This window comes from Nelumbo lutea, chromosome 3 (genome assembly GCF_056320005.1).
Source record: "Nelumbo lutea isolate HS-2025 chromosome 3, American lotus-T2T, whole genome shotgun sequence".
Taxonomy (NCBI): domain Eukaryota; kingdom Viridiplantae; phylum Streptophyta; class Magnoliopsida; order Proteales; family Nelumbonaceae; genus Nelumbo; species Nelumbo lutea.
Window position 1 is genome coordinate 94,793,317 of NC_142686.1, and position 7,948 is coordinate 94,801,264.

Sequence of the window (7,948 nt, forward strand, 5' to 3'; positions counted from 1 at the left end):
CCTCGAGCTGTTCTTGAAAGATCACTACATCATTGGGACCATGCTCCTAGGGGAAGTTGCCAGTAGGGAGGCTGTAAACTAGATCCCCAGGGAGGCGAAAGTAGCGGCTCAGAGACCTGAGTCTCTTCATTGTCATTAAGGAAGGGCCAAACGTATCAGGCTCCCTCCCCCTAGAAGTAGATGCCACATCTCCAGAGGCTTCCCGCGCCTCCGGGATATCCTCCTAGGCTCCTTCCGAGCTCAAGGGAGCATCATCATCCTGGCTATCGCCCCTGTGATAGGTATGGCGTGGGTACCCAGACATGGCTGACGACGATTGGGACTCACCAGAGTAGACGGAATGGAGCAGACCGAGGAACTCGAGTAGGCTAGGCGAAGTACGCGACCTCAGAATCCAAAAGATGGCATGGAAGAAGATAGGGCCCGAGAGGGTCCCCCTATTTATAGCCCCCATCCTTTCAAACTGACGGCCCAGATCAAAGCAGATCTAACGGTTTGCAGACATCCTGACCGCATGCCTTTTGAAAACCGAAGGCGATTGGCGGCACATCTTCCACAATTAAGTTAGTCGTAGCCGCACGACGTTCTGAATTAAAGGCCACCTTAGCACGTTTTCGGAATCCGAAAAGTTAGGGAAGTCAGAAGATCTCTTGATTCCCGCAAATGCATTTAATGGGGGTAGTCAATCGAGTTTGAATTTTGGTCAAATCAGTCCATCGCGCTTAATAAAATCCCTATGCTAAGGCGATACTCTTAGCCCGAGGAGTGGGGGGCAATTGATGAAGGATGATTTGACCCGATCTATGAAACGACGACACGTGAACACTGACCCAACGTAAGTGACATCTTAGCATTGCGGCCTAGTACAGCTATGTAATGGGCCCATAAAGTAGCTCGCCACATCATATCGCGCAAAAGGAGGAGCTCGCCACGACGCAAGCTCCGGGTTTCCCGAGCTACCCCAAAGGGATATTCTGGGGCAACTTCAGCTCGCAAGCTAAGAAAACCAGCTCGCCCGAGCTCCCAAGCAGACAAGTCATCCCTAGGACTGATTCTACTAAGTGAGCCGCACGAGCATTCCGCAGGAAGCTTCTATTTGACAGGTCGTACCAATCAGGCTGCGCATATACCTTACTGACGGTGCAGTCCCTGTCCTTTTGTCAGTCTGCGCCCACGTCTCTCAATAGGCGGAGGCGTGCCTGTCACTTTGGGGACGTGTCACTCGCCCGAGTAAGGAGTACGTCACAACGGCTACCTGCGCAGCCCTGACAGGTAACGGCTGTGGCTGGGGGCTCAGTGGCGGTTATGCCCGATCTCACAAAGAGCACCCCTATAAAAGCCTTCAGGGCAGAGGAGAAACTTCTTCTTGAGACCTCCAATCTCTCGAGTACAGGAAAAAAGCGTGACCTCCACTCCTAGCCTTCGTTTTTCCCTTTATTTCCCATACACAGTACTAACTTAAGCATCGGAGTATTCCCACCGGGTAAATCCTCAAAAATCTTTCCTTTTATCTTCTCAGATATCGTTCGTTGCCAACAAGGAGCCAGTCAGCAATTAGCTAGGAATACCTGCAACGCACTACATCAAATACAATCGGCTGTTAGGGACAGAGTCAAGGCAGGCTCAGTAACAAGTAAAAGGAGTAACACATTCATTCAGCACAGGTCTCAAGATATTCCCCATTGGAACGAAACGGCAGACAACCCTTCCACTAAATGAGGAAAGCAAAATGACAATAAGAACCAAATGAACATAAAGCGCAGAAGTTTTTTAATGGATACAGTCATACAATAACTATTAATGGTCAACCTCTTATTTTAAAAGGAAAAGGCTCAGTGAACATAACTTTAGCTTAGTAGGAAAGCTTCAAAGGGAATGTTGATACCAAACTACCAATATTTGACAAATATGGTGATGCAGACAAGTGCTACACCCAGATTTCTCGAGTATATTAAGAAGAAATACTTCAAATTACTCCGCATACAAAATAACTTATAGGATATAGAAGAAATACCTCCCATAGTGTGTTTCAAGTTGCACTCCAAATGCAGGCATAATCACAAAAAGCATAAATGGACTAAATGCACAATTTTATTCTTCTTTCTAAATTATATGTTCTAATAAATTCCCCTTTTACCAAAAAGCATAGAAATTATCTGTTATTTATTTATTTCTCTCTTTGTTCACGTACAAGTATTGCACCTGAAATTTGGGGGAAAAAAATCTACTTATATTATTAGTTTATTATTATGTTAAATTCTTAAACAATAGATATCCATAATATCAAATTAGAAAAAAAGATTTCATGACCTCAAACTAGTCAATGATAAAATTGTTTGACAAGAATATCAGTGAAATAAAAGATGCATATGTACATGCATAAATAGAACGATGGCACTGGTCTATCTATAGGAAACATTAGTTTCTATAGCATGTGTCATCTGATCAAGCAGGTGAAGTAAGCATGTGGAGACATTTGGTTATCATGCTTACCAGCAATACCTCATTCACCATCACATTCTACATCTTGAGGTCCCAAAAGCCTAATTAGCCAAACCCTTCTTTATCAGTCCTGGTTCTGTTTTGAATGCATGCTAAGGCTTTTTTTTTTTTTTTTTTTTGAGAAAAAGGCATTATTAGCTTGAGAATTCTTGACCTTGGGCAATGTGGAATTGCAGAATACAATTAGTGTTTCCAACCCAAATAGCTTGGTTAAGGATTTGACAATGATGATGGTCATGATGACATGCATCACTAACAATGTCCATAGTTACTGACCATGAGAAAACAAATAGACAGAAAACATACTGGTCTATAACAGCCAATAAGTGGGCCTAATATCATTTGAGTGGCATTTAAGGGCATAATTGACTAGATCCTGTGGTACCAGGTACCAGATAAGTCTGATTAATGATACATATACATCCCTCTCTTTCTCTCTAAAGCAACATCAAGAAATTTTTTAGCAAAATAAAATGCAATAAACTATCCAAATTAGGATAGCCAAAAGCTACAAAGTAAAACAGCATTTTGCTGATTACAGTACAGCAGAAATGATAATCACCCAGGAGATCTCAGACAGAAAAAGGTCTGTCAGCCCTTTTAATTAGTCTTCTAACTAGAATACTAATAGTGTTCTAAAAACAAGTGATAATCACAGCAGGTTCACAGGGACTTTTCCATGTGAGTGCTCCTATATGCTATTATTTTTCCAAATTCAAACCCTTGAAAGTAACCTAACTTAAAGCTTACGACTACAAGATTCAAATCCGCCATGATTCCTTTTTCAAAGGTAAGATCAGTTGAGCACTTTAAATGTCAATCCAAAAAGAGCTTGTTCACATTAGCCACACCGATTTTCTTCCACATGGCTAACTCCTCCCTAGAATCTCCATAACCATTTCCCCAGGAGTGCCTTATTCATAATGCCTAATTCTTGAAACATGAACCACCCACTGCATTTGAATGACACAGGTCAAATATCTTTCTATATCCTCTTCCATCCACAAATGGATGTAGGTGTTTCCCCATACCCTTCAAATAATATATGATAATCAAAAACATGATAGGCCCCCAATTAACTTTACGTATGCTAGGAAGGGGAAATGTCAGCTTTCGGCTAAGGGGGGAAATAATTGAACATGGGGGCAATTATAGCTGGAGGGAATAAGGAGAGTCTTGAGGCATTTATAGCTATATCAGTTAGGAATAAGAAGAGTATGGGCATTTATAACTTGGCCAGCTGGGCATTTATTGAGGGAGTTAGTCATGCTGTGAGAAGAGTATAAGAAGGGGCTTTGGGGGATGGGGGAGATAGGCTTTTGTTGAGTGAAGAATACTGTGAGGGATTGGGAGAGCCGGCGGCCTCTCGAAGAACCAACCAACTGTTAATGTTCTTCTTTTCTTTTGAATGAATACCAGTTCCTTTGTTGATGTTCTAGTTGTGTGAATTCTGCTGTGAGTCTGAGAATTGTGTGTCAAGTTTCTGGGACCTAACAATGGTATCAGAGCCCGTCTTTCCTCGGCCATGGTGACAACTAAGGAAGTGGCATCGCAGGTGGAGGGTTTCGAAGAACGCTTGACTTCTCTGCAGTCTGAAATTCATGTGGAGATGGATGGATTATGCAATGAGATTCAGCGACTCGATCCAAATAAGGTAGCAACTAGACTTTCGAAATCTCGTCTCTGGAGAGCTCGGTACAATCTCTGGAAGGAGGCATTCAAGATCTAGTGATACGTTTTGATCTGTTGCTTCAGCAACAGGCCTATTCAGCTCCTTTGTCTATGACTGACATTGCTCCTCCTTTAGTCGCATCGAGTCATGCGGCTAACAAAGGGAAGAGTGCGGCATTTCCAACGTCTTCCTCGATGCCAATGCCAGAACATACTCCTGATTCACTTCCTCGGCAGTTGGAGTTACCTATTTTTGATGGGGAAAATCCAGACGACTGGCTTTTTCGTGTGGAGCACTATTTTGAGATTAATGGATTGCTTCTGACAGAGCGTCTGCAAGCTGCAGTTGTCTGTCTAGAGGGTGATGCATTGGCGTGGTATTACCGAGAAGTTGGTCGGTGACCTTTTCGTGGTTGGACAGAATTCAAAGAGCTTCTCCTTAAACGTTTTCGATCGACTTAGGAGGGTAATTTACAGGAGCAGCTCTTCTCGTTACATCAGTCTTCTACTATTAAGGGATATCGTCGCCAATTCGAGGTGATCTCTGCTCCCTTGCATGACCTACCGGAATCAATACTTGAAGCAACATTTGTTAATGGCCGTCCTTTTCCATCTGGCCTGAAGTGGTCTTTCATGCCAAAAGTATCTGATGGCCATCCTTCTTATCTTGTTGCCAATGCTGATGAGAGTGAGCCAGGAACATGTAAGGACAGAGAAATTATGTGCCATGACCCACATAAACTACTAGAGGGTTGCCTAATTGTAGGGGTTGGTATGCGGGCCACTGTTGCCTATATCTACATAAGGGGAGAGTATGTAAATGAGCAGAAAAAACCTTGAGAAGGCAAGGAGGGAAGCTTATCAAGCTAGACTTTCGGGAAAAAATGCTTGTGGATCTGGATATGATTTTGATGTTCATATCCACTATGGAGTTGATGCTTACATTTGTATAGAAGAGATGGCGTTGTTGGAAAGCCTTGAAGGAAAGCAAGGAAAACCAATGTTGAAGCCTCCTTTTCTAGCTAATGCAGGGCTATATGGATGTCCAACAACTGTTACAAATGTTGAAATTGTGGTTGTTTCCCCCACCATTTTAAAGCGTGGTCCTAAATGGTTTGCTAGTTTTGACTAGAAGAACAATTCTAGGACAAAGCTATTTTGTGTCTCAGGCCACGTGAACAAGCCTTGTATAGTTGAAGGGGAGATGAGTATTCCATTGAAGGAGATGATAGAGAGGCACTATGGAGGAGTTAGAGGTGAATGGGGTAATTTGCTTACAGTGATACCAGGGGGTTCTTCTGTTCCATTGATTCCAAAGCACATATGTGATGATGTGTTGGTGGATTATGATGCACTCAAGGCTGTCCAAACGAGTTTAGGGACAGCTGTTGTAATTGTGATGGACAAGTCAACTGATATTGTGGATGCAATTGCTATGCTCTCTTACTTCTATAAGCATGAAAGTTGTGGGCAATGCACACCATGCAGGGAGGGGGTAGGATGGCTGTGGATCATCATGGAGAGGCTAAAGGTTGGAAACACGAAGCTAGAGGAAATAGACATGCTTTAAGAGGTGACAAAGCAAACACACCATCAATGCATTGGGCGATGCTGCTACTTGGCCTGTGCAGGGACATATTAGTGCGTGGTGTGCATCCATCCACTATACCTGGAGTTACTGGTTTGGAAGTGCTTATTCATTGGCAGGGCCTACCTGATTTTGAAGATTCTTGGGAGCCTTTTGACTTGCTTCAAGACCAATTTCCTCATTTTAACCTTGAGGACAAGGTTAGACTTTGGGCGGCGGGTAATGATAGGCCCCCAATTAACTTTACTATGCCAGGAAGGGGAAAGGTCAGCTTTCGGCTAAGGGGGGAAATAATTGAACATGGGGGCAATTATAGATAGAGGGAATAAGGAGAGTCTTGAGGCATTTATAGCTATATCAGTTAGGAATAAGAAGAGTATGGGCATTTATAACTTGGCCAGCTGGGCATTTATTGAGGGAGTCAGTTATGCTGTGAGAAGAGTATAAGAAGGGGCTTTGGGGGATGGGGGAGATAGGCTTTTGTTGAGTGAAGAATCCTGTGAGTGATTGGGAGAGTCGATGGTCTCTCGAAGAACCGACCAACTGTTAATGTTCTTCTTTTCTATACCACTGATATGACCCGAAAATTTGACACGCAATTCACAGACTTACAGCAGCGTTCACAGACTCGAACATCAACAAAAGAGACTAGTATTCATTCAGCAGAAAACATAAACAGTCGGTCAGTTCTTCGAGAGATCGCTGACTCTCCCAAACACTCACAATATTCTTTACTCAAAGAAAAAACATATCCCCCCTATCCCCCAAAGCCCCTTCTTATACTCTTCTGATAGCATAATTGTCTCCCTCTATAAATGCCCAGCTGACCTAGTTATAAATGCCCAAAAACTCTACTTTTCATAACTGACATAGCTATAAATGTCCTAAGACTCTCCTTATTCCCTCCAGCTATAATTGCCCTCATGTGATTAATTGTTCAATTATCCCCCCCAGTTGATTGTTGACATTTCCTCTTCCTGGCATATGTAAAGTTAATTGGGGGCCTATCAAAACATTGCTATAAACTAATGCATAACATGGCTGATTTTTCTAGGGGGGACTGTTGGGTTTGTGGGCTTCACTGGTTGCATTTCTTTTTTTGGGTGGTTGGCGACCCAAGAAAAAGAAATATCCAAAATGAATGTAGTTGAATTGAACTAGTTGTTGAATCATGTAACATGGGTAAAGAATTAGCTAGAGATGTGATCCGTAAGTTTCACCTTTGACTCTGAGAACAAATATGCCCGTTAAGGCTTCCAAAGCATATTTAACCTAAAATTCTATGTTGATGGTGTTGGAAAAAATGGGGTCACTGTAACTTTGGAGGAGAAGCTCTGAGGCACGTCTGAAGACACTGTCTTTAGAACGTTATTTGCCCCCACTCAGTTTCATTGAGTTTGCTGTTGGGTTACAGGCAAATCCGTTCCCAGAATACAACATAGCATTGGGCGAGAATCTGCAACCAGCAAAGTTGAAGAATCTTCAGAGAAACCTTCTATGAGACTGTAGCATACTGGACTCAGAGAGAGAGAGAAAGTGGATTTCGAAAAATGTGTGTTTTTGAAGTCTGATTCATGCTCCTTAAATAGTTTATGAAGAGGTATGAAGAAAATGTAGGTGTTGGTTTAGAGAAGGCACCTTGAACAGCCACAATTTCAAACATTGTGATTGTTTAAAAAGTAGTTAACAGTTAATGACTGTTAACTTTGAATTGTGCCTTTTGATCACACTCGATCGAATTGTGACAGTTGATCTCATCAACGGTGATCAACGGTCAGCATCGCACCAAAACCAAAACCGCCCTTCGCGAGCCACGCGGAGTGCGAGCAAAGTGCGCCTCTAAAGCGCCTCATTGTGCCATACACACGCGCGGACACGCGTGCACATGCATTGCACGATATCAAACTCCCATACTCTCCTCTACTATTTCTAAGAATGTAAATCAGCTCCTATTAAAATACTAAAAACAAAGCTTATAATTTTCCAATGTGGGACAAGTTCAAAACTGGATTTTGTAAGAGAAAAACTAATTTTTCAATCAAATGTGCAGGTGCAATTTCTCATGTAATTGACCAATCAACCCGTTGGATTTAATCTCTTATGAGATTAAAATCAAACAGATGGTTCTTTTGACCCAGATCCCAGAGATCCAGAGACAGGTTTTTTCAATGCTTTCTAACCAAGAGG

General features: G+C 42.5%; 1 pseudogene; it reads left to right on the top strand.

Moving 5' to 3' along the window:
- Window positions 1-4,027: 4,027 nt before the first annotated feature.
- LOC148866976 (NADH dehydrogenase [ubiquinone] flavoprotein 1, mitochondrial pseudogene) lies at window positions 4,028-6,655 on the top strand (annotated as a pseudogene).
- Window positions 6,656-7,948: the final 1,293 nt, after the last annotated feature.